A 26,892-nucleotide genomic window follows, 5' to 3' on the forward strand; every position below is an offset into this window, starting at 1 on the left:
ACGAATTTGGCTCTCTGCCACGTCAATGGTTATTTAATTTTCTGGAAACTTGACATCTTTCTGTCATGTATTAGTAGAAAATATGTATTTGAGTATGAATGTCAGAACAGGGAAGATATTTGATTAAATTAAAAGTATAGCTATGCTACCAAATTAATAAGAAGAGAATGTAATCTCTATAGTAAATTATAAAACTCCTAAAAAGAAAAAAAAGATAAGAAAAGAGAGACCATGAAGTACAAAAAAAAAATACATACTTCAGGCAAGATAGAAATAGAAAATAAAAAATAAATTTTATCATCATAGTGTAAATGAATGTACTAAATTCACCTATTAAAATAGAATTGGAAAATTTAAAAAAATAAAAATAAAATCTAGATATATGCTATTTTCAAGGTATACACAGAATAAAAATGCCAGGCTGGAATTAAAGAAACAATATTAAATATTAAATTAAACCATAAAGATAGGACTAAGACATGATAAAGAAACAATGTTTTAAAATAATAGAATATTAATATAAAAGTTATATAGAGTTATATAAAATCTAGTTATTAGAAATGAAAAGAGAATGTACTACAAATTCAGTTATGATGATATATCCTAATGCAATTATTTCATACACATACAAATTACTACATAAAAATATATGTAAGGACCTATAAGAATTGAACAGTTAAATCAATAAATATTCATATATATACATCAACAAAAGCATAAGTGTATGTAAGTCTAAGTTAAACATTAGAAATTTTAAGAAAATCCTGTTTTATTTTGAAGTTGTAAGACATATACTTAGATAACATGTGCATCAAAAGAAATTCAAAGTAAAATTTCCAACTATCTCAAAGCAGCAAAAACCAGTAAAGTTCATGGTAAACCTATGAGGAAAAGCAGAGTTTTATGCAGTTTCTGGATTTCTATGTCTTCATAATCAAATCAAGAAAAAATTAGAGTGGTCTTACTTTCAAATTAAGATATTAGAGAAATGAAATTCCCAGAAATTAGTCAAAAGTAATTAAGGAAATTAAATGAAGATTTAGATAAAATTAGTAAAGCAGGAAAATAAAGGTAAAAAGAACATAGCAGTGCCATATTTTCTATATTCTGAGCATTGAATAATTGTTTCTGCTTTCTCTCTTCCTCTTATTTCTTCCTTCTTTGCCATTATGTTTCTTCTTCTCGCTTATCCTCTTTCTGCTTTTTGTTACTCATGAAACTCCTAGAAAATTCGTTGAAATTATAACTCAGAAAATAAAAAATTAACAATGCAGTTTGAGTGAGAAAGTGTCAATGATGAGACTGGACATTTTCTGAGCATAGAAATGACTAAAAATGAGTGTGGAAATTCAACTACAGTATGTAATAAAGGTGTTACCATCTTCACTAATGCATGAATAATACAAAACTATTAACAATTGAAGAATAGTACTGGGACTTTTAGAGCAAAATAGAAGAAAAAATGTAAGAAACATAGAACCTGAATTGATGAAATTAAAAAATGTAAACAAGAAGCAATTATACAAAAACCTAAAAGGAGACTCAAAAAAAGCTTGTGCAATTTTTTTATGGAAAGAAAAGTGAATGAATAATAGTGACATATTAAGTTAGTTTTCTAGGGCTTCATAACAGATTTCCACAAAGCTTGTGGCTTAAAACAACACATATTTATTAGGGCATCATTTCCATGAGTCAAGAGTACTGGAATGGCTTGACTGAGTCCTTTGTTTTGGGTCTCACAAAGCTTCATTCTCATCTGAAACTTTGGGTCCTCTTCCATGTTCACTGGTTGTCAGAGTTCAGTTCTTTGCATCTGTAGGACTGATACCCCAGTTTTCTTGCTTGCTGTGGAGTGCCACTCTCAGCCCAGAAAGGCTCCTGCACTTAGTCATCTCATTAGGCCCTATCACAGCAGGGCCACTTACTACTCCAAAGCCCAAATGGAAGAGTCTCTAGTGCAAGCTAGCAATAGGTGTTTATATAGGTATACTGTATTGTAGCTTAACCACAGGAGTGACATCTGTCACCTTTGCCATATTCTATTGTTCTAAATAAGTCAGTGGTTTCTTCCACACTCAATGGGGAGGAATTATAAAGGATTTGAATGTGGCGGGGGGGGGGGGCACTCTAAGGTCTATCCCTCATACTTATTAAATAAAAATTCTTAGATTTGTTTAAACAGTCAAATAACAACACTATAAAATTTCATAAGAATTGGCAATCAAGAAACATGATTTAAATAGGAGAAAAAGTTGTGTGTTGCAGTATTATGTCAGTAAAATAGTATTCAATAAAGTGTTAAAGGAGAGGAAAAAAAGGTTCCTACAGACAGTGAGACTGAACTGGTTGTTAAAAATATGAGCATTTAATAGAAATAAAATAGTCATGGTACATTTTTAACTCATTCCTTTGAATCTCCATTAATATAACATTTCTTGTACATTATCTTGCTTGATCCCCTAGTATTGGGTTAAATCTCCTTTGTATGTGTTTCTGTAATGTTTATTTCTTCTCCTTTGATGAATTCATTACACATGTAATTAGTTGTTTAAAATTTGTATTCTTTCCTAGACTGGGAGTTTATGAAAACAGAGATTCCAACTATCACCATTGTCTTGAAGAGTCTCTGGTGCATAACAAATGCTCAATAAATATTTACTGAATTAAAATAGAAACAAATGATTTACAAAGTAAAACATAATGACCTGAAATGATTAAAGACTCTTCTTATTAATTTAGTACTAATATAAATGAAAATTGTTGATATAGGTAGAATTTCAGAAATCTTTAGTTTGGATCAGATATAAGAAAACAAAATAATTTTGACTAGTATATTTCAAGAGAGTTTAACTATTAAACTTAGCCCAGAAATTTTAGTTGTTCAGATACATTTTTCTTCTTTTAATCAAGCTTTTATAGCTTTCATCTACTACCTGTTTGCTCAATACATATTGGCATATCCCCAAGGTATCTTTAATTGAACTCATTAAAATATAGGTTTACATTTGCAGCTTGATCAGTATTTCAGGATTGATTTTTTAAATTTGTATAAACGTAGTAGCTTACTATAAACCTTGTAATTTCTCAAATACTTTAAAAATTAGCTCATGTCATAATATTTGTTTAAACACCTCAAATATGTCAAAGGACAAAAATATTTAAATATCACTGTACCTGTGATAAATGAAAATTCCACTTGGTATGCTATTTTACATGTCAGTATGTTTAGGCTGTGCTTTAAATAGAACGTTTTATTTTAAAGAAGTCATTCTCAATCTTTTCGCCTCGTGGAACATATAAGGGAGAACCTCTGATATAAATACGTACATACATACATACTATTATGTAGACATCTCATGGTACTTTAGCAAAATTAGTGATTTGAAGATACGATAATAGAATAGTAATTTTCAAGGTTTGTTTGAAAGGGAATGCTGTTTTTTCTACAGATCTGTTTTTTGAGAAACTTATTATCTTGATCATTTTGGTATTTTTTTTTTATTCCCACAAAGAAAACTCGAAAGCAGATCATTAGTGTGCATAAATGTAACTTTAATTTTCTTTTTTAAATTAAAATACCTACTTGATAATTATTTTTTCAGTTATTCCATGTCGGCTAAAATATCATCACAAATTACTACTATACACGATTCTAAGATACATAGAGTATTTGTACAGTACGGGAATCATTTTTTTCACCATAAACAAACATTTGAGCCAACATTTATTGAAAAAAAAGAGCTCAGCTCTGCTTTTTAAATTGAAATGAATGTTTCTTTCTTATTCACATATTTTGAAAACTTACAAGGAAAAAGATAATATATTTCTGAAAAATAACTGATGTAAGCTACAATTATATTTAATATATGAAATGTAGGCTTTGAAGATTTGATTTAACTGATGTTAGTTACTGTTTTATAAAGAAAGTGTCTCTGACAATGTGGAAAAATAGACCTAATAAAATCATAATCAAAACAAAATAAATAAAAATATATTTTAAGACACATATGTACAAAACTGTGGAAAAATATATTCTTGCTATGTGACACATTGTTTCATGTACAGGTCTTGTGTTAGTTTCAAGAAATAGTCTTTTATCAATATAGGCTATTCTTTTCTTATAGAAATGCAGAATTTATCAAGTAGCAGAACAGTAATCATATTGAATGTGCTGTCAGACAGCAATTCAAAACATTTTTAATCTTCTCGCAAAGCAGTTTCAATTTGTGTTAAAAAAGATGTAAAATGCAGTCTCATTTTATTCTAGAGTTATTATTACTGCTTTTCAATAACACTTGAGACCTCTTGATATCTTACCTCATTCTCAAGCTTTTCATTGGCCGAGCTTTGCCAGGCAACAAGAAAGACTCTTTCTTCTTCCTGTTGGGCTTTGCTATCATTGTAAGTCGTGAGAGCTCTTCCTTCGTCTCTTCCATGGTCTCCAACTCTATTTTAATTAAAGTTTCTCTTTATTAATTTTTACAATTTTATTGGTTCTATTTCTCTGTGGAACCCTGAACTCAAAGAGTTCCTCCAGGATGTTTTGTTTTCGTATATAAATAAAAATCTTCAAATATACCTTGACCTTTGATATCTTGGGAAGTTCTTTGGATCAGGAGTGTTTTCTTGAATTACACTGCAATTTACAAATCTTACAAATGTGAAGTAATATTTAACATGTCAACCTAGATAGAAAAACTGTTGCTTGTCAGTTACTACAAAAAAAAATCAGTATTTTGTGTCAGATTATAAATGTCACTTTATCATATGATTACCTCTTTCTATTGTATTTGTACATTGTTTCACACAATATAAAAAGGCAGAGGCCAACTTAGATGATCAGCTCATGGAAAATGTATGAATAAGTAGCATTCCTTTTGTTTGTCCTTTGTCCCACTAGTGTATTAGAATGTGTCATAATGTAATTATTCTATGTCATCAATCTTATGAGAGTTATTTATAGGCTTAGGATTCAAATTTTTGTTTATTATGTCACTATTTCCTTATAAAAATTTTAGACATGATTGAATAAAATTTCATTAAACAATGAAACAAACATACATAATAAATCAATAGCAAAATCTAATAAAAGCCCCCAAACTTTACAATATACTTTACTTCTAAACTAGATAATCCATATTTTCCAATATTTATGGCAACAATGTCAACCATTAGGCTGCTGTTGAACTGGGATACATAAAATGCTTCCTTTCAAGTAAAAATTCCCTTTTGATTTTTTGTTACACCAATTTGGTGTGTTCAGTCCAGTACGTTAGACAGTAACCTCCAAGGGGAGGCTGGAGTAGGTTCTTCCAGAAGGGTTCTTCCAGTAGGTTCTTCTTCCAGAAGGAAAGTAATAATATCGTCTCCTTGTAATATCACAATTACTGATTATCAATGGCTACTACTGTCACATCTAGAACTGACTCAGTCAAGTGAATATGTTCCACTGACACTGAGCTGCAGGCCTGGAAAACCTCTAATGAAATCTCTAATGAGATTTCTCTGTCACTGCCATGCATTAATACAGAAATCAATAATTGTTTTATTTTCAATCATCCTACCTTGTAGGCCCCTTAATGATGCCTCACAGAATCTTGGTTTGGGGCTTTCCTGGTGGCGCAGTGGTTGAGAGTCTGCCTGCCGATGCAGGGGACTCGGGTTTGTGTCCCGATCTGAGAGGATCCCATGTGCCGCGGAGCGGCTGGGCCCGTGAGCCATGGCCGCTGATCCTGCGCGTCCGGAGCCTGTGCTCCGCAACGGGAGGGGCCACAGCAGAGAGGCCCGCATAACGCAAAAAAAAAAAAAAAAAAAAAAAAAATCTTGGTTTGATAAACGCTATTCTAGAGTTAAAAATTACCTGAATTTTTACTAGGATGTTACATATTTCTTCTAATTTTCTTTTCAAATATGGGAGATACATTGAACAATTTCTCAAAATTATTGGTGAGACAATTTTAACATATTTTCATAATTTGAGTTCAAATAAATCATGTAATTACTCCTAACATCCCATCTATTTAAATAAAATTTTCACCTTAGGTGTGCTTAATGGAATAATAATACTGTAATCGTGTGTTAAAAAAAAGTATGTTCATATAAGTCCTTATTTTAAAGAAATATTCATAGATGAAATGATATATCTGGAATTTGATTCAAGATGATAGATGGGTAGTTGAAGTTGTATAGGTCAGATAAAATTGCAATAAGTTGTTAATTGCTAAGGCAAATGAAGAAATTCATATATGATTTATTTTATATACACTTTATAATTAATTTTTTCATAAAACAAAAACAGAGCAAAGCAAAATATGGTGTAAGGAGCTTAACCAACTAGTATAAAAACATTGATTCTCACCTAGTTTCCTAATACTCAGAAATGTTAGTATCAAACAAACAATGAAATTGTACACCTTTATTTTGTCACTTTATTAGTAGTAAACTCCTTAGAAGAGATCAAGCAAAGCAATGTGGGCAAGTATGCTTTCCTTTTGGCAATTTGTCATTTTAAATACATTTTCCTCTTAGAGTATATATTCAAAATTAAAATATCCTTTTATTTTGTTTTTTAACCCCCTTTTAGAAATAAGTTATATGAAAGTAACTGTTATGGGCAAAATTTTGTCTGCCCAAAATTCATATGTTGAAGTTCTAACCCGCACACTTCAGAATGCGAGTGTATTTGGATAAGGTCTTTAAAAAGGTTACTAGATTAAACTAAGATTATTAGGGTAGACACTAATCCAATATAACTGATGTCCTTATAGGAAGAGGAGATTAGGACACAAATAGACACACCAGGCATGTACATGTGCAGAGAGACTATCACGTGAGGACTTAGTGAGAAGGTGGGCATCTGCAAGCCAAGCAGAAAGGCCTGAGGAGAAACTAATCCTGCGGACACTTTGAGCTCAGTCTTCTAGCCTCCAGAATGGTGAGAAAATAAATTTCTGTTGTTGAGGCCACCCAGTGTAGTGTTTTGATGTGGTAGCCCTAGCAAAATAATGTAGTAACTTTCCCTAAGTTTCTCTTTCACATACTCAAGTTTCTTTTAATGTGTATATTAGTCTGCCAGGGCTGCCATGAAAAAATATCACATATTGGGTGGTCTAAACAGCAAATCTATCATCTCACAGTTATGGAGGCTAGAAGTCCAAGATCAAGGTGTCATTAGGTTTGATTTATCCTGAGACCTCTCTCCTTAGCTTATAGATGGCTGCTTTCTAGTTGTGTCCTCACATGGTTTTTGCTCTGTGACACCAGTCATATTGGATTAGGACCCCACCCATATGACCTGTCTTAACTTTCATTGACTTCTAAAGGCCTTATCTCCAAATACAGTCACATTGAGGATTAATGCTTCAACACATAAACTTTGAGGGAACACATTTCATTATATAAAAATATCTATATATAATTTGAATTCATATGTTTATTTGATTTTAAACATACATTTTCATATTCAGGAAGTGGGATATGGTTAAAAAGAAATTTGCATAAAAATATCTGGTTAGGACTATTGATCCCAAATCTATTTTTACTATATTGTAAATAACTGTGGTATTCAGTAGGATAATATTTTTTCTACTGTCTATTTCAAGATGTGGCACCAGCATTTTAACTCTCTTCAACATAATATTTTCCTGCTATAAAATTCAAAATTATTAATTTTTAACTACTTAGATGATAGATTATTTTATAGCCCCTCTCTTAAAGCACCCCAACCCACTATGCATCTATTATTTTTTTAACTATGAGGAAATCTTAGCACATTTTTTATTGAAAACTGCCTCCCATTTGAGCCTCATGAGCTGTAAAATACAGTTTGGATACAAGAAGAAGAAAAATAGTTTAATTTGTAGCCTGCAGAAAATGGTTTGTTCTGCTCTGGGAACTCAACCTAAAGAAATACCTTGACATAAATTCTCTGTTGTTTTAAAAATAATAGGCATTTAAGTAGATGGGTGAATTCTTTAGCTTCCATGTAATATATTAGAAAAATATCTTACTAAATATTTAATACTTCAGACAATATTTAATATCAGTCCTTCATTGAAGATTAAGTACTATATCTAGGATAGCTTCTTAAAATAAAAACAAAATTTTAAAAATCATTTATGAATAATTGCTAAATCTTGAATACTTATTTTCTCAATAACTATTTTCAAAAATTTTATATTATATATTATGTATATATAAATTATATGTAATATATATTACATATATATATCTTTAATTTTAGATTCAGAGAATGTGTTTAATTACTTCTATAGAAAAATAAGGCCTATAAAGTTTTAGTGTTGAACTTCTCTTATTTCCATCCTATATTTTGCTTGTTTAGTGTAGAAATGATGGGAAAACCAAGATGTTGCCACTAAACGTGTATATTAAAGGAAAAAAAAACCCTAGTATCCTGGTATAATTCACATTAATTACCTCTAGTGATCTGATCAGCTCATTAGGTTATGAATTTTATTCACATATTCTTTTTTTTAATTTTAATTTTTTAAATTTTTTAACATCTTTATTGGAGCATAATTGCTTTACAAGGCTGTGTTAGTTTCTGCTGTATAACAAAGTGAGTCAGCTATACATATACATATATCCCCATACCTCCTCCCTCTTGCGTCTCCCTCCCACCCTCCCTATCCCAGCCCTCTAGATGGACACATAGCACCAAGCTGATCTCCCTGTGGCTGCTTCCCACTAGCTATCTATTTTGTATTTGGTAGGGTATGGACATATATTCACATATTCTTATCTCCTTTATATTGCTGCAATAGTTAGGTTATTACAGATATAATATTATTATTATATACATATATCTTTAAGCCTCAAGTTTTGAATTTTTAATGAACTAGTCATTGTTGTCATCATCTCTCAATTGGGCTACTTCAAAGTCTCCTAAATGAGATTTCTGTGTACATTTTTCAGTATTCTACATTCCAGTCAGGATATATTTTCAAACAAATATGGGATCATGTGTCTCTCCTGCATGAAATACATTTTTTATTTTTCTCAAAACAAACAAACAGACAAAAAACTGCTTGATCTGCCTGTCTTTCACCAAGCATTCCCTCTCTCTCTCTACAACATCCATTTAGTCTATTTAAGTCATTTCCATTAATCTCAGTGCCTTTGTACAAACTAACTTACAGAACATCTACATTTATTTTGCTCTCCATTAGTTGATCAGCATATCTCAAATATAATCTGTATATATTATGTATTAAAATATAAATGTGAATTGTTCAGAGAAATTTTCTTTATGTCGTCAGGTTTCCAGAAACTTCATAGTTGTTTCTTCCCTAATAATATTTAATAGTGATAAATTCATATATATGATAATGTCTGTATTTTCCACTAGATTTTGAATTCCATGAGCCTAGGGAAAAAGTCTTTTTGTTCACCTTATATCCCACATCTATAAAAATGCTTAAAATATTAGGTATCTAATGGATATGTTTAAAAAATGAATTAAAATCAAGAGAGAGAGAAGGCATTTTAGGATAGTAGAATAAGTGCTCCAAATCTGCATCTCTATAAAAAAGAATGAAATGAGAACACTAGCAAAAATTAGCAAAATAAAAAATTTTAGGGCTCTGAATGCAAAGTAACCAAAAGTTTACAATAATTTGAGAATATTTATTTAACTAAAAAGAGTGAATCTCAATGAGCAATGAGATTCAAATCTCAAATAAGCAATCTCAAATAAGAACAATGAGCTGGTGTTTACCTTGCACTGTTTCCATCCTCCTCTCCTTAGCTCTGTGGTAGTCTTGAAAACCAATTATGTCACAAACAAGATAGCTGTAAAAACCAGCACTCTAGCAGTCACTAGAGGAGGCAGAAAAAATTTGGAATTCCCTAAAAGCCCATCCACAGAAAAATCTCTTTATTGTTTTGACTTTGAATTCTGTCAGCATAAGCAGCTATAAACCCAGGGTTATTTTGTCAAAAACAATTAGCAACAATCGTTTAACTTTGCAGCTGCCTCAGGTAGAAATACAAGCTGAGGCAAGCAAAAGGCTGACTAAAATATTTAAAATAATACCTAGGAAGGAAGAAGACCAAAGAGAGCTTTGAATACGTCTGATATATTCCTGGGAATCTAGAAAGCCATACACACCTGTAGGGCTATGCACATACCAAGGAAAGATTTAAGTAGGACAATATCTTACTGTGGCTGATCTTTAACTTCTGCACAAACAATAAGTGAAGGCTAAGGCAAAGATTTAGCTTACATAGTGTGGAAGATGTGCCTCAACACATACACAGGGCCCCTAAGCAAAGTCTGAGAAATTTATTGGATCAAGGCATTTGAAGAAATCTCGTTTAATCATTAGCTAATAACTAAGCATATCTAGAACAGATTTCAGTGGCCACAAATGCAAAAGAATATGGATTTTACAGTTCAGGAAAGTCGCTAAATGGTCTAAGCAAAACAAACAGCAACAACAACAAACTATGGGGAAAGGGAAGGATCTGATCTTCATAAAAGTCACAAACTGTTTTTCAAATGTTCAGTTTTCAACAAAAATTAAATATCTTACATTTACAAGACATGTAAAGAAACAGGAAATAATGACAGATATACTGGATACAAAAAAAATAAAAAAATCAATAAGAATTTTCCTAAGGAAACCCAGATACTGATCTTAAAAGAAGTCAGCTACTATAACTAGGTCCAAAATTGAAAGAAAATTATACCCAAAGAATTAAAAGGAAAATATGAGAACAATATATCACTGAAATAGTGAATACCAATTAAAGGATAGAAATTATAAAAGCAAGCCAAATAGAAATTCTGGAGTGGAAAAATACAATAAAGTGGAAAAATTAACTCTGGAGGAAAAACACAATATTAGAACTGTGAGAAGAAAGACTCTAAACATGAATAAGAGAGGTCAACTGAGATTATCCAATTGAGGAACAGGAAGAAAAATAATTAAAAAAATGAACAGAGATTCAAAGACCTATGGGACATCATTAAGCAAGCCAACATATGCATAAAGGGAGTCACCAGGTAGAGAAAAGTGACAGAGAGTATATAAGCTTCCTGTGGTTGCTGTGTTATAGACATAGTGGCTTAAAACACCATAAATATATTGTCTCACACTTTTGGATGCCAGAAGTCTGAAATAAGTTTCCTGAGCTGAGCTGAAATTAACACTTCAGGAGGACCACACACCCTCGGGAGGCTGCTGGGGAGAATCTGTTCTTCCTCTTGTCCAACATCTGGGCCTCCAGCATTTCTTAATTTCTGACTGCATTACTCTTATCTCTGCCTCTATGGTCATAGTACCTTCTCGTCTTTTCAGTGTATCAAACATTCTTCTGCCTGTCTCTTGTAAGAACACTCGTAATTGGATTTAAGATGCATCTGGGTAATCCAGGATAATATTCCTGTATCAAGATCCTTAACTTAATTACATCTGAAAATACTCTTTTTTATATAAGGTAACGCAGGCCACAGGTTAATGACCTCATATTTTTGGGCATTTATTATTCAAATGACTACAGAGAGAAAGAGGCCAAAGAATATTTGAAAAAATAATAGCTGAGAACTTTCCAAATTTGATGAAAACATTATATTGATAAATGGATGACACTTAAGCAAATTAAATAAGATAAACTCAAAGATATCCACACCTATGAATAAATTATTGAAAGCCAAAGAAAGAAAATGTTGAAAGCAGCAAGAGAATTGTGACTCATCATACGCAAGTGCGCTTTAAAAATATTTATACCTGACTTCTCAAAAGAAACCAAGGAGGCCAGAGGTAACTGAATGTTATTTTATTCAAAGCACTGAGAATATAAAACTGTAATTCAAGAGTTCAATATGCAGCAAGGCTTTCCCTCCAGAATGAAGGAAACAGTAACATAGTTGCAGATAAACAAAAACTGAGAACACTCCATCACTAGCAGACCTAACCTACAAGGAATACTAAAAGAAATATTTAAGTGTGAAATGGACACTAGAAAGTAACTTGAACATAAAAAACAATGAACACTTATAAAGGTAAAACATCTTGATGGGGTTATAAGATTTGCATGATAATAAACCACAAAGGAGAGACTTGTATACTATTGCAATTAGTTTGGTATTCATCCAAACGAGATTGCTTTAAGTTAATTTAATCCCCAGGGTGACTTCCAAGAAAATTACTCAAAAAAGAAAAAGAAAAATAAACAAGTAAAAGATACCATAAAGGAATTAAAATAACATATTAGAAAATAACTATTAAATTTAAAGAGGGCAGTAATAGAGATATAGAGATACATAAAAGATATATAGGAAACTATTAGCAAATTTCAGATGTAAATCTACATTATTATTGTAGTACTTACAGTAAATTTAAACCAGCTAAACACTGTATGCTCTTTACAGGAGAAACACTTTAGACTCAAAGACACAACAGAAGGTATAATTATGGGAAAAGATAAAACAGACATAAAAACACTAATCAGAAGAGAATTTGAGTAATTATGGTAAAATAAGAAAAAATAGTCTTTAAGGCAAGAATTGTTCCTGCAGACAAAGTTGGACACTTTATGATGATAAAAGAGTAAACCTCAGAAAGGCATAGTTATACACTTGTTATAACATCAAAGTTCTAAATTACATGAAACCAAAAACTAGAATTGACAGGAGGTATCCACAATTTCAACCACAGTAGTTAAAGACTTCAATACCCTACTTTCAATAATGGAACAGTGAGACACATTATAAAATATGTTTCAAAATATTGAATGATTTAGGTCATACAATCTATATTCTCTACCTACAATGGAATGAAATTAAAAATGCATAATAAAAATAAATTTGGGAGATTCAAAATGTATAAATTAAGCAATACACTTCTAAAAAACCAATTGATCAAATAAAAAATTACAAGGGAAATTATCAGATCAATGAAAACAAAATTAAAATATCCCAAAGGTTATGAAATGCAGTTATAGCCGTGCCTATAAGGAAATGTATAGCTATAAATACCTATATTAAAATAAAAAGAAAACATGTCAATACAATAACTGTACTTCCACCTTAGTAAAGTAGGAAAAAAGAAAAATGGAACCCAAAGCAAGCAGAGGGAGAGCATAATAAAGATTAGAGTGGAAAAAATTAAATAGGTTATATAAGAATAATAGAGGGGCTTCCCTGGTGGCGCAGTGGTTGAGAATCCGCCTGCCAATGCAGGGGACACGGGTTCGAGCCCTGGTCTGGGAGGATCCCACATGCCACGGAGCAACTAGGCCCGTGTGCCACGGCTACTGAGCCTGCGCGTCTGGAGCCTGTGCTCCGCAACAAGAGAGGCCGCGATAGCGAGAGGCCCGCGCGCCGCGATGAAGAGTGGCCCCCGCTTGCCACAACTAGAGAAAGCCCTCGCACGGAAACGAAGACCCAACACAGCCAAAAATAAATAAATAAAGATGGAAAGTAGAAAAATATAAAGGTTTGTTTCAGCTTTAAGAAAAAAAAAAAAAAAAAAAAAAGAATAATAGAAAAAAATCGGCAGAACCAAAAGTTTACTCTCTAAAAGATTAACCAAATTGACAAAGGTTTATCTAAACCTACCAGAGAGAGAAAGAAGGGAGCAAGAGAGGTAGAGGGAGGCACAAAACACTAAAATCAAGAAAAAGAGGATTATAGGGAATACTATGAAGAACTATATTCTAACAGATTTGTTAAACTAAAGTGGACATATTTCTAGAAAGACATGAAGAAGACATACATAATCCCAATAGATCTAGAATAAGTAAAGAGATTGAATTTAGTAATCAAATTCCAGCCAATAGAAGCCCAGGGCCTCATGGTTACAGTAATGAATTCTTCCAAACTTTTAAAGAAGAATAAAGATTAATCCTTCACAAACTTTTCCAAAAAGTAAAAGAGAATGGAATACTGTTCAACTAGTTTCTTGAGGCCCAAATTACCCTGTTACCAAAACAAGACTAAGAGCTCACAAGAATAGAAAAATACCCAATATCTTCTCTAAATGTACACCCAAAAATCTTTAAGAAAATACTAGTAAATTAAATTCAGCAACAAATTAACAGAATTATATATTGTGACTAAGCAGGATTCATCTTAACAATGCAAAGGTGGTTTAACATTTGAAAATTTATCGATATATTACATCGTGTTAATAAAGAACAAAAAAGCATATTTTCTCAGCAGTAAAAGGAAAATTATTTGACAAAACCTCAACATCTTTTCATATTTATTAAACTAATAAATGAGTTCAACAAGGATGTAGCCTACAAGATCTATATATAAAAATCAATTATATTTCTATACCCTAGAAATTAACAATTAACAATCCAAAATACGGAATTGTCCCTTCAAGAATCGAGTTTTCTTCATGTAGTAAGTGTGATGGAAGATACAGGATGGAGAGTTTGCCAAAGTTCACACTGGTAAAAACATATTTCCTCTTTGAATTAGCACCCGCAATCATCATGGAATACTCTAAGCCTGTAAAGTCACTACCATTATGGTTAGCATTTCCAGATAAATGGGGAATATCAAATATGCTCAGTCTTACAACTAATAATCTGAGGAGTTTTACTGACTAATCAGATCATCCATTGTTTCCTTTCTTTACTGGGATGGGAAAAAAAGCTGAAAAATATCATTTATATGGAAAATTCTTAGAAATTAATTAGGACTGTTGGTTCTAGACAAGAAAATTGTGTTAATCTAAAACAAAATGTTCTTTTAAATGAAGATAATTCAAAGAAAAATTGAGATAATTAATTCAAGGCAAAGAGATTCAAGAACAAATCTAATGGCTAATTAAACTACTGTTTGAATATGATGATAACCTTCTTGATAATCATTAACTAATAGAAGCCATAAATATTATATCAGGTCATAGAAATATAAATGATTTTATAGAAAGCTTCAAAGACACTTACCTTCCTTTGTTCATCCTGATATCTGGCTCTCCTTGCATACTTAGTTATACACTTATAAAAATAATAGGAGCCATTTTTAGCAATTAAAATCTAGTGAATTTATACTTTATTTGATCTATTTATTATATGGGTTTAAGAGTTAAATCCAGTACACCCCAAACTTTTGATGGACTGACAAATTGGAATGATTTTCAAATAAAGTGTCAGGAAACTGAGATGACACTAACATTTTCCATAAACTGGAAGTTAATGCTGAGCCTAATAATTTCTCATACTCTAATTCTGAATTTATACTCTGCCCACAATTCCCAGCTTTTTCTATATCAGGTATAAACTGAGATGTATCTTCTCTCAGTGGCTGCAGAATAGAAGACTTCATGTGATTCATCAAATAGGTAATATATGTTACCATTGTATCATTTTTAAACTGAAATAACAGGACAAATTATATTATAAATATTTTAAATGATAGTCTTTTAAAATTTTGAATTTTTTAAAAAAATTTTCTTCTTTTTCTATCTAGAGGCAAACCTTTTAAACTTCTATTCTCAAAATTCCAAGCTTTCAATACAGTTAATAAGTAAACCAAACTGAAATAATCAAACAAAACCTATGCCAATCTTTATTGTCTGTATATTCCCAATAACATAACATATATGCATATGAAAAAATTATTTACTGACAAATATGGAATAAGACCAAGGTCAAAGTTTTCAACCTGATCACTTCCAGAATGTTGATATCCTAAATGTAGATTAATTAATGAAGAAACGATCAGAACCTGCTTGTACTGTTAAGCACATCTTGATTTTTTTCCTTGCAGTCATGTTGCAGAACACATTTTTTTTTTAACCTGTTGATTTTTCTCTTGTGTAATACAGGAATTTTTTTTTTTTTTATCTCGCACTGGAGATTATTTATTTATTTATTTATTTATTGAAGTATAGTTGATTTACAATGTTTGTGTTAATTTCTGGTGTACAGCAAAGTGATTCAGTTTGTGTATATATATATATTCTTTTTCATATTCTTTGCCATTATGGTTTATTATAGGATGTTGACTATAATTCCCTGTGCTATACAGTAGGACCTTGTTATTTGTCTATTTTATATATAATAATTTGTATCTGCTAATCCCAAACTCCTAATTTATCCCTCCCCTACCCCCTTTCCCCTTCGGTAAGTATACATTTGTTTTCTATGTCTTGTGAGTATGTTTCTGTTTGATAAATAAATTAATTTGTGTCATATTTTAGAATTTGGTGATAGGGCTTCCCAAACAAAAACTGGTTAAAAGAAAATCAGTTCTCCAATAGAAAATTTTCGAAAGAACGCACTGTTGAAACCATTTAGATAACGCCAATTCTCACAGACTGAGATGGGCGCTACTCCTTTACTTGTAATGGGGAGTATGTGGATGTTTGGGTTTGAGTTTGAGCCATGAGGGATTTTGTAGGAAATTGAAAGTAGCCTGGACAAACCTGCAATATAATTTATAAAACCATGGACACCCAGATGTATACAGTAAACCAGGGGTCCCCAAACCCCAGGCCCCGGACCGCTCCTGGTCCACAGCCTGTTAGGAAGCAGGCCGCACAGCAGGAGGTGAGCAGAGGGCGAGTGAGCGAAGCTTCCTCTGCCGCTCGCCATCGCTCCCTCGCATCGCTCGCATTACTGCCTGAACCAAACCCCCGTCCCCCGCGCTGGTCTGTGGAAAAATTGGCTTCCACGAAAATGTGGGGAACTGCTGTAGTAAACACAGCATGTTGTTTATGCAAATGTTTGGCAGCTATATTTCAGCAGCACTTGTTTCTGGGCAGCATTTGCAAGTCATTCAGCAAAGACATTCTATTGATTTTCAATGAATTGGCCTAGTAAATTGGATCTCAGTGATTTTATTTTGGGAAACTTCTTTACAATCCAATTTTTCTTCAAACAATTTAAGTTTGTGCCCTTAAATATACAATAGGAGTGTGAGATAATAGGGAATATATATATATATATATATATATATATATTTTTTTTTTTTTTTTTTTTTTTCTCTGCCCTGGCTCCTGGCACAGAGCTCCTAAGACCTTTGTAATTCCCTAAGGCATAAGAATACTAGGACCAACTATTATTCTAATGAGGTGAGTCTAGATGGGCTCTTGGATGACTCCTGGGTGGGGACTGGTCACCAGAAAGATGGAGCCATATGTAATTAGAAGCTTAAGATTTTCAGCACCCCTCCCGCCGCATACACAAACACACACTTCTTTAGAGAGGGAAGAGTGCCTGGAAAAGGAGTTAATAACTGATCATACGTACTTGAGGAAGCCTCTATACAAATTCCAATATTGTGGAGTTCAGAGAGCTTCCAGGTGGGTGAACACATCCATGGACAGGGAGGGTGATACACTTCAACTCCTTGGTGACAAAAGCTCCTGCCCTCCGGACCCTCCCAGACCTCACCTATGTATCTCTTCATCTGACTATTCAGTTGTATCCTTTATCTCATCCTGTAATAAACTGATAAACTTAATTAAATGTTTCCTTTAGTTCCATGAGCCTCTCTAGCAAATTAATCACACTTGAGGTGGGAGTCATAGGAACCTCTGATTTGTATCCAAGTCAGATAGAAGTTTTGGATATCCTGGGGACCTTTTACTTGTGATTGGCATCTTAAGTGTGTGGGAACAGTACTGTGGGACTCAGACCTTAACTTGGGAGTATCTGACTCTATCTCCAGGTAAATAGTATCAAAACTGAGTTAAAGTATAGGACACCCAGCTGGTACCACAGAATTGCTTGGTGTGGGAAAAACCCACACACATTTGGTGACCAGAAGTGTCAGAAATAAATTATTCTGTGGGAAAGTAAAGGAGAAACACAGGTGGAGGAATAAGGTTTTTTTCAATATGAGCAGTCAAAAGCAGAATGATTATCAAAAAGATTGTAGATTCATTTCCTGTAATGTGGTTGAAAAGATATTCTGAAAAGCCTTTCTGATATGAAATATATAGATTTACTGTTTAAATAATAGTTAATGTCATTGTAAATGCATGTCTATGCTGGAAATATAGAAAATAGAATATTTTAAAATAGCAAAATATTATCAAAATTGAAATAAGAAAAATCAAGCATGCTAAGAAATTCCTTGAGAAGCTAAGAGCATTGAATTTTAAGACAGGCCTGAGAATAAAAGGGATAGCCAAGGATAAACACATAGTGAGGAGTGCAATCTAAAAACTCTACGTATACTCTGACCAAAAATATTTACATATTAATTGAAATAAAGAACTAAAAAAATAAAATTTACTTCTTAAAAGATGTTAGTAAGGAAATAAATCTGGTTGACCTTGTCTCTGGGCAAAGTGTTGGAAAAAAGTCTCCCCCAAACAATTCACAACTGCATTCAGCTCCTCAGGGAGTGTTGGGCCACTAGTTTCATCATTATGTGCTCCCCAAATAAAAGATGTATATTTTATCTTATATTATAAATAAATTTAATCTGTAACTTAAAACTCCCCCACAAATGTATTTGCAGTCCCACATGCTTTCACTTGAATTCTATCAAACATGTGAAATAGCAATAAATATTACAGAAACTCCTCTAGCAATTAGAAAAGAGAAAACAGTTCCCATCTCTTTTTAGAATGCTTTGATATGAAAACCTAACAAGAACCACTAAAGAAAATAATGCTGCAATCCAATCTCTATGAAGAACATAAATGCAAAAATTCTAAACAAAAATATGTGGAAATCAAATACAACACCAAATAAAACCAACCAACTAACCAAACAAAATATGATATTGAATAGGATTTATTCAGTACTGCAGTTGTAAATTAATGTTCATCCAATGTAATCAAACACATAATCAGAAGAAAAAGTGAGAAAAATTATATGATGAGTGTAATAAATGTAGAAAATGTATTAAATAAAAATTCAACATCCATAGGTGAAAATAAATCTTATCAAACAAGAAAAGAGACTTTCTTTATCATTAAAAGCTATTTACAAAACAAACAAATAAAAAACCTACAAGAAGGGAAAATATGGAATGCTTATCCTTTGAGATCACTGATGAAATAAAGTTGATTGTCATACCACTCCAATTCATTATTGTACTTGAATTCCAAACTATTACTGTAGGGCAAAAAAATATAAGATCCTTGCAAGTAAAGGAATATAAGAAGGTAAATATTAGGATTTTGATGGAAGAAATAAACTTTTATTTTTCACAAATGAATAGATTTCCTGCATAGAACACTAAAGTTATTCTACATAATAACAAAAATAAAAAACATGGGAACTTAACACATTTTGCTTATTATAAGCCTGAAATAAAAAACTTCGATTATATTTTTCTGAGAAAAATTAGAAAATATAATTAAAACCAAACATTTTAAATAAATAGTATCAACAAAAATAAGGTTATTGAGATATGAATATAGCAATGATATGGAATTATTCTATGGAAACTTTTAATTCTCAATGAAGATTATTAGAAAATATCTAATTATATAGGGACAAATGAAATGCTTAATGTTTCAAAGACCCGTTACTGTAAAGATATCAACTGAGTGCAATTTTTAAATTCTTACAAGGAGTTAACATTTAATGAAAATTAACAAGCTGATCTTAAATGTTTTAGAAAAAGTAAAGAGTCAAAGCAGCCAGGACACTCCTGAGGAAGAGTAAGCAAGGTAACCATTCTTAACAGTCTTGTATAAATTCAACAATAATTAAGGCATTGTGTTATCTGCTTCACACTATAAAATAGACCTGTGGTAGACAGAGAGTCCAGAATTCAAATATTCCTTAGATGTTCTAAGAAGTAGAGTGTGTGTGAAGTTTCTAACATTGCCTTAATAAATTAACAACAAAACTGGCAGTAAAGAGGTGGTATTACTTTTCTGCTACTGGAGCAGCATAAGAGGAGGCCTGCTAAAAAGTAAGCTTTAAATTAGATTGAGTGTCTCACCTCATAATATCAAAATGTCCAGATTTCAGTTGAACATCATGTATATCAAGAATCTGGAATATCTCAAGTTAAATAAGACAAGAAAATCGACAGATCCCAACACTAAGATGATACAGATATTAAAATTATCAGACAATTTTAAGCCAGCTATTATTAAATGTTTCAACAGGCAATTATGAACACACTTTAAATAAATGAAAATAGTCTAAAAAGTAAGGAAAATGTCTTGAAAGCAGACACAAGGAAATGACATATCATCTATAGGTGAAAAACAATTTGCATGACAGTGAAATCACATAAAAGAGAGGCAAGAAGGAAGTGATAAAACATTCCAAGTTCTAGAAGGAAGGACCTGTCAAGCTGAATGTTTCTAAATCTAGTGAAAATATTCTCCAGGAATGAAGGAGCAATCAAAACATGCTCAAAAACATGAAAACTAAGATTATTTGTCACCAAATGACATACTTTCAACAATGATTAAAAAAATGTTAAACAGAAAAAAAAATGATGAAAGGAGGAAACTTGAAACATCAGGAAAGAAAAAAAAAAAGGGATCAAAAGTATAGTAAATACAATAGTCTGTAATTTTGTCTTAAATTTTCTTAGCTATTTTTATTGGTGGAAACAAAAAGTATAACAATGCCTAATGTGGTTCTGAGTGTATCTAGAGGAAATATCTAAGGAAATTAAAAATGGGGAAATTAAAGGAAGATAAAATGATGTAAAGTTTCTATGCTTTACTCAAACAGTTAAAATGTCAATGGCATTGTACTATAAATATATATAATACCTAGAGCAGTCATTTACAAATCTATACAAAGAGATATACTGAAAAAACACACACACTACAGGTAAATCAAAATGAAATTCTAAAAAAAAAAAAAAAAAAAAAATTAAGGCAGAAAAAAATCATAGAGAACCACAAAATTGTAGACATAATCCTTTAAAACAGCAGTCCCCAACCTTTTTGGCACTAGGGACCAGTTTCATGGAAGACAATTTTTCCATGGCCAGGGCAGCGGTGGGGGGATAGTTCAGGCAGTAATGTGAGTGATGGGGAGCGGCCGATGAAGTTTCACTCACTTGCTCGTCGCTCACCTCCTGCTGGGTGGCCCGGTTCCTAAGCAGGTTGGGGCCCCCTGCTTTAAAATACATCGATATCTGCATTAATGTAAATGGTCTAACTATACTAATTAAAGTCAGAGATTGATAAAGTGGATAAAATAACATCATCCAAGTGCATGCTGTCTATAAGAAACTCCCTTTAAATATAATAATCACAGATGGTGAAAGTGAAAGAATGGAAAAATATAGACAGAAAATAATCAGTAGGAAGCAGGAGTAAATATATTCATATTGGATAATGTAGCCTTTAAAGAAATGTTACCAAGAACTTAAGGAACATTACATAATGGGAAAAAAGAAAGTCAATCCAGAAGGAAGACATAGTACTAAACAACAGACCTGCAAGTTATGTAAAGCAAAAACTGATAAAATGGAAAGTTGAAATAATCAAATCCACAATTATAGTTTGAGAGTTTTGCACCCCTCTCTCAATAACTGGTGGAAAATGAGACAAAAAATCAGCAAGGATATAGGACTCAACAAAAACATCCATCAACAGGAACTAATTGACATTTATGGAACACCCCATTGAACGAGAGAAGGATACGTAAAGGATTCTTTACGTTCTTTTCAGGTGTCCATAGAATTTATGTCAATGTATACCATACCCAGGGCTGTAAAACAGATGCAAGGACTGTTAAGTAATTGATATCAGAGAAAATGTGTACTCTAATTACCATTAAATCAAACTAGAAATCAATAACAGAAAGATAAAAAGAAAATCTCCATATACTTAAAAGTTAAACAATATATTTCTGAATAAGTCATTGGTCAAAGGGGAGGTCTTAACGAAATTTTTTTTTAAAAGAACTGAATGAAAATGAAAATATTACATATCAAAACTTGTGGGATGCAGCTAAATCAGTGATGAAAGGGAAATCTCTGCATTAGAAAAGAGAAGAAAAGGCTTAAATAAATAACCTAAGTTCCCACTGTAAACTTTTTAATGTTTGACAAAAAGATCAAAGTAAACCCAAATTGAGTGAAATAAAAAAATAAGAAAAGAACACAAATCAATAAAATTGAAAATAGTAAAACAATACAATAAATAAAAATCTGGTTTATTGAAAGGGACAATATGAAAGACAAACCTCTAGGGGAAGCAAAAGGACACAAATTACTCAAATCAGCAGTGAAACTGTAGGGCAACAGAGAAGAGCTATGGACAACTCTATACACATACACTGGAAAATTTAGATGCAAAATTCTTAACAACATATTCACAAATGGAATTTAGTAATAAATAAAGAGAATTATCCATCGTGACATGTGGGATTCACTCAGAGGCAAAGCTGGTTCAAATCTGAAAATCAGTCAATGTAATACACTAGAATAAGAGGAGGAAGAAAAAAATCACCTTGTCATATGTACTGATGCAGGTAAAAAACATTTTACAACCTTACTATCCATAGATGATAAATAAAAAAGAAACTTTAAGCAAACTCAGAATAAAGAGGATTTTCTCAACTAGATAAACAAATTTATAGTATATCTGTAGCTACCATCATACTTAATGGTGAAAAACTTGTTTTCTCTCTGTGATGAGGAATAAAGTACTGATGTCCATTCTCACCACTATTAGTCAATTTAGTTCTAGAGGTTCTAGCAAGCACAATAAGAAGAAAAATAAATGTCATACAGATCAGAAAAGATGAAATAGTACTTTCTTTATATAGGGTTGACATAATGGTCCACAAAGAAAATCCCAAGGAATCTAACAAACAAACAAACTTCCTAGAACTAATGAGGGTTAAGCAAGGCCACAGAATACAAAATCAGTGCACACAAATCAATCAGTTGTTGTTTTATATACTAGCAACTGGCAGATGGGAAAAAAAAAACTTTAAATATAATACTAATATTTACAATTGTTCAAAAAATGAAATACGTTAAGTATAAACCTAATAAAACATATAGAGGACTTGTATGCTGAGTACTATAAAATAGATCTAAATAAATGGAGTCACATAACAAGGTCATAGACTGGAAGACTTCCTGTAAAAGATGTTAGTTCTCTCCAAATTTCCAGACACATTCAATGCAATTTCTGTCAAAATTTCATTAAGATTTTTGTAGACACAGACAGGATTATTCTAAAAGTTATATGGAAGTAAGAGCAGCTAAAAGAATCTTGAAAAATAATTACAATATGAAGTCTTTCTATATAGCTTCAGTAATCATGACAATATGGCATTGGCAGAGGGATAAAGCAAAGGTAAATGAAACAGAATAGAGAAGCCAGAATGAACCCCTAAAACAAGTCTGGTCAACTGATTTTTTACAAAGTCATAAAAGCAATTTATGGGAGTAGGGATAGTCCTTTTTTTTTTTTTTTTTTTTTTTTTGCATTAAGTGGGCCTCTCACTGTTGTGACCTCTCCCATTGCGGAGCACAGGATCTGGACGCGCAGGCTCAGCAGCCACGGCTCACGGGCCCAGCCGCTCCGCGGCATGTGGGATCTTCCCAGATGGGGGCACGAACCCGTGTCCCCTGCATCGGCAGGCAGACTCTCAACCACTGCGTCACCAGGGAAGCCCAGATAGTACTTTTAACAAGTGGTGATAGAACAGTTGTATATCCACAGGCAAAAGAAAATCACCTAAATTTCACACTGCACATAAAATAAATGTTAATTCAAAATCAATCATAGATTTAAAGAAGTATAAAATATAACTATAAAATTTTAGATGATAGAGACTAAAATCTCATGATCTACAGCTTTCTTAGACATGACATCAGAAGCACGGTGTATTTAAAATCAAAAAGATAAATTGACTTCATCAAAATAAAGTTATATTTTTCTATGAAAAATCCTGTAAAGAGAAGGAAAAGACAAGCTACAGACTGAGAGAAAATATTTGCAAACCACATATCTGACAAAGAACTTACCTAGAATATGTAAAGAAGTCTCAAAATGCAACAGTAAAAATCCAATTATAAAATAACAAAAGATATATGGAGACATTTCATTGATAAGGATAGTCACATGGCAGTTAAGAATGTAAAAGGATGTTCAACATCACCAGACATTAGGGAAATACAAATTAAGACTACAAAGAGATATTACTACACATCTATTAGAACAGTTAAATTTTAAAAAAAGAAAAATCACAGAAACAATACCAAATTTAGTGAGGACACAGAGAAACTGAATTTTTCATACACCACTGGTGGGACTGTAAAATGTAACAGCCACTTTTATAGTTGTTTGGAAGCTTCTTAATAAATTAAACATGATATCACATGATCCATCTATTGTGCTTCTGGGCATTTAACCCAAAAAACTAAAAATGCAAAATTCTCTACACAAATATTTATAGCGTTTTTGTTTATAATAGCCCCAAATTGGAAACAACCAAAACATTCCTTAATAGGTGAATGGTTAAACCAACTACGATGCATTCATACAAGGGAATATGACTTAGCCATTAGCATAAATAGACTGCTTGGTGCAAGTAACAATTTCAGTGGAACTCAAAGGCACTATGCTTAATGACAAAAGACAATCTCAAAGGTCAGACTATATGAAGTCATCTATATAACAACACTGAAGTGAAAAAAATTATAACAATGGAAAACAGGCTAATGATTGTCTAGGGCTAAGGAACTGTAGGAAGGTGGGCATTACAGAGGGGTTCCAATTTCTCCACATTCTCCCAACACTTACTATTGTCTGGGTTTTTGTGTTTTTTTTAATACCTACCCTAACTGGTGTGAAATGGTACCTCATTATTCTGATTTATACTTTTTTAATGACTAAAAATGTTGAACATTTTTCATGTGCTTCTTGGCCATTTGCATAACTTTTTAAGATAAATACCTATTCAAATTATTTGCCTATTAAAAAAAAATTGAGCTGATTCTTTTCTTGTTGAGTTGTAAAAGTTCTTTATATATGCTGGATATAGACCCTCATCTGATATAGAATTTGCAAATATTTCCTCTTATTTTGTAGGTTGTCTTTTTACTTTCTGATAGGGTCCTTAGATGCACAAAGGCTTTTAAATTTAATGAATTCCAATTTATCTTTCATTTGTTTGTTGCTTGTGCTTTTGGTATCGGAGCTCTAATTTTGAAAGAGCTTTTTAAAGAAATTCTCTTTTTTCTTTTAAAAGTTCAATGTATTTTAAGGTATAATTGTATGTTTGTTTCTATAATTTTATAGTTAAAATTTAGCTATTTTTATATATTATAAAGGTGGTGTGTTCCATTTTTAAACATAACATGTAGAATATTTTATGGACACAAATTATTAAACAAGTTTTCATGCTCATTAGATATTATGGCTACTGCACAGTAAATTAACATTGTGGCAAATAAAGTAATCTCTTCATAACATCACCCTGTGGTTGTAAAAATTAACATCTTTTCAAAAACATCAGGTCCTTAAAGGAATCATTTGAGAATTAAATCTGATTTTCAAATTGGAAGCTGCACAAGATAGCACAAAGATTCAGGAGCAAAAGATCAGAATTCTTCATTTGAAGGCTTTGTTAGTTACTTACTATTTGACCTCGGGCAATTTATTTCTTCACACCGAGTATCATTTTTCTCAAATGACAGTTGGCATTTGGATATTACAATAACTGACCTAGTTATCTTAAAGAGAATCTTCAGAATTAAAACAGAACAGTTACAAAGAGCTTTAAAATTCACATGCATTAAGTAAACTGAAATTTTTACTGTCATTTGCATGGCTTGGATATTGAAATCGCACAAGGTAAAAACTGGGTGTAAAAAACAAAGAAAATTTTGATCCTGATAATTTTGAGTTATCTGTTCAAACTCAAGTAATTCAGAAGGAAGAAGTTCCATGGTGTCTTGATTATCCCATAAATGTACAAAGAAGTTCAGCCTGCTCCTATGTCAGTTGCTGTTTATGGTGCTGTGCAAAAGTGTGCTATGTTATTTTACAAGTGGAGGAAAAAACATTGCTAACACACAGTTTATTGTGTCTCCATAATATTGCATTCTTATAGCTGAAAGCCTCATGAAAATTTGATGATGTTAAATTGCTACCTTCTCATTCCAGCTATTAACTTCAACTGATAGTTTATACCTCTATGGAAAAAATGGAAATACAGTACAACTTTTAAATCTTACTTTGTTTTGAAATCTAAATACTCACTGAAAGAAAAGCCAACAGACCTAAATGGATTCAACAGATGAGTTGCACTACTTAGTTATCAAAAACTACCAATGATCATCTCAAGGTAGAGGTGACCAGAATAAGTGTCATAGGTCAGTACAATTGCCCCCATAATATTAGGATTTTTTGAAGAGCATAAAGTAGGTGACCTGTGAAATATTCTCCTTTTTGTTTGTTTCTTCCACAATGTAGGACTCACCTCGTTATAATAATGATTGTCCTCATTATTTGCTTTTCCTTAGCTATATCCCTACTGCTGTTTAAAATTAATAGTTTTCTTTCTTGTGCACATCAGATCCAATTGTTCATTTAAATTTAATGTTTTTAACAGGACAACAGAAAACAATGTTTCGAATAAATAGATTTTTCTCACTGCGTTTGATTTACCTTTAGGATTAAAAAATATAGTATAATCCAAGTGACTTCAAAGGCTAAATAGGTATAAAAAGCATTATTGAAAACTTATTAGGAACAAATCCTGCTACTAAATTACAAATGTAGAGGATGGATGGTCCTAGAGCAGCACACTGTGACATTTCCCAAGTGACTGTGAGTAATCTATCCAGAAACATACATAAAAGAGCTGAAGTGTTTTGTTTCCTGCTCCTGTCAATCTTCAGTTAATAACCTCTATACAGAGAGGAAGCGCAAATCAAAGTTGCCTAGTTAAAAAAAGGAAAAAAGCTGTCTTCAGATTAACTTTTCAAATATCTTCTTACACTGACCT

This window comes from Kogia breviceps, chromosome 5 (assembly GCF_026419965.1).
Source record: "Kogia breviceps isolate mKogBre1 chromosome 5, mKogBre1 haplotype 1, whole genome shotgun sequence".
Lineage (NCBI taxonomy): Eukaryota > Metazoa > Chordata > Mammalia > Artiodactyla > Physeteridae > Kogia > Kogia breviceps.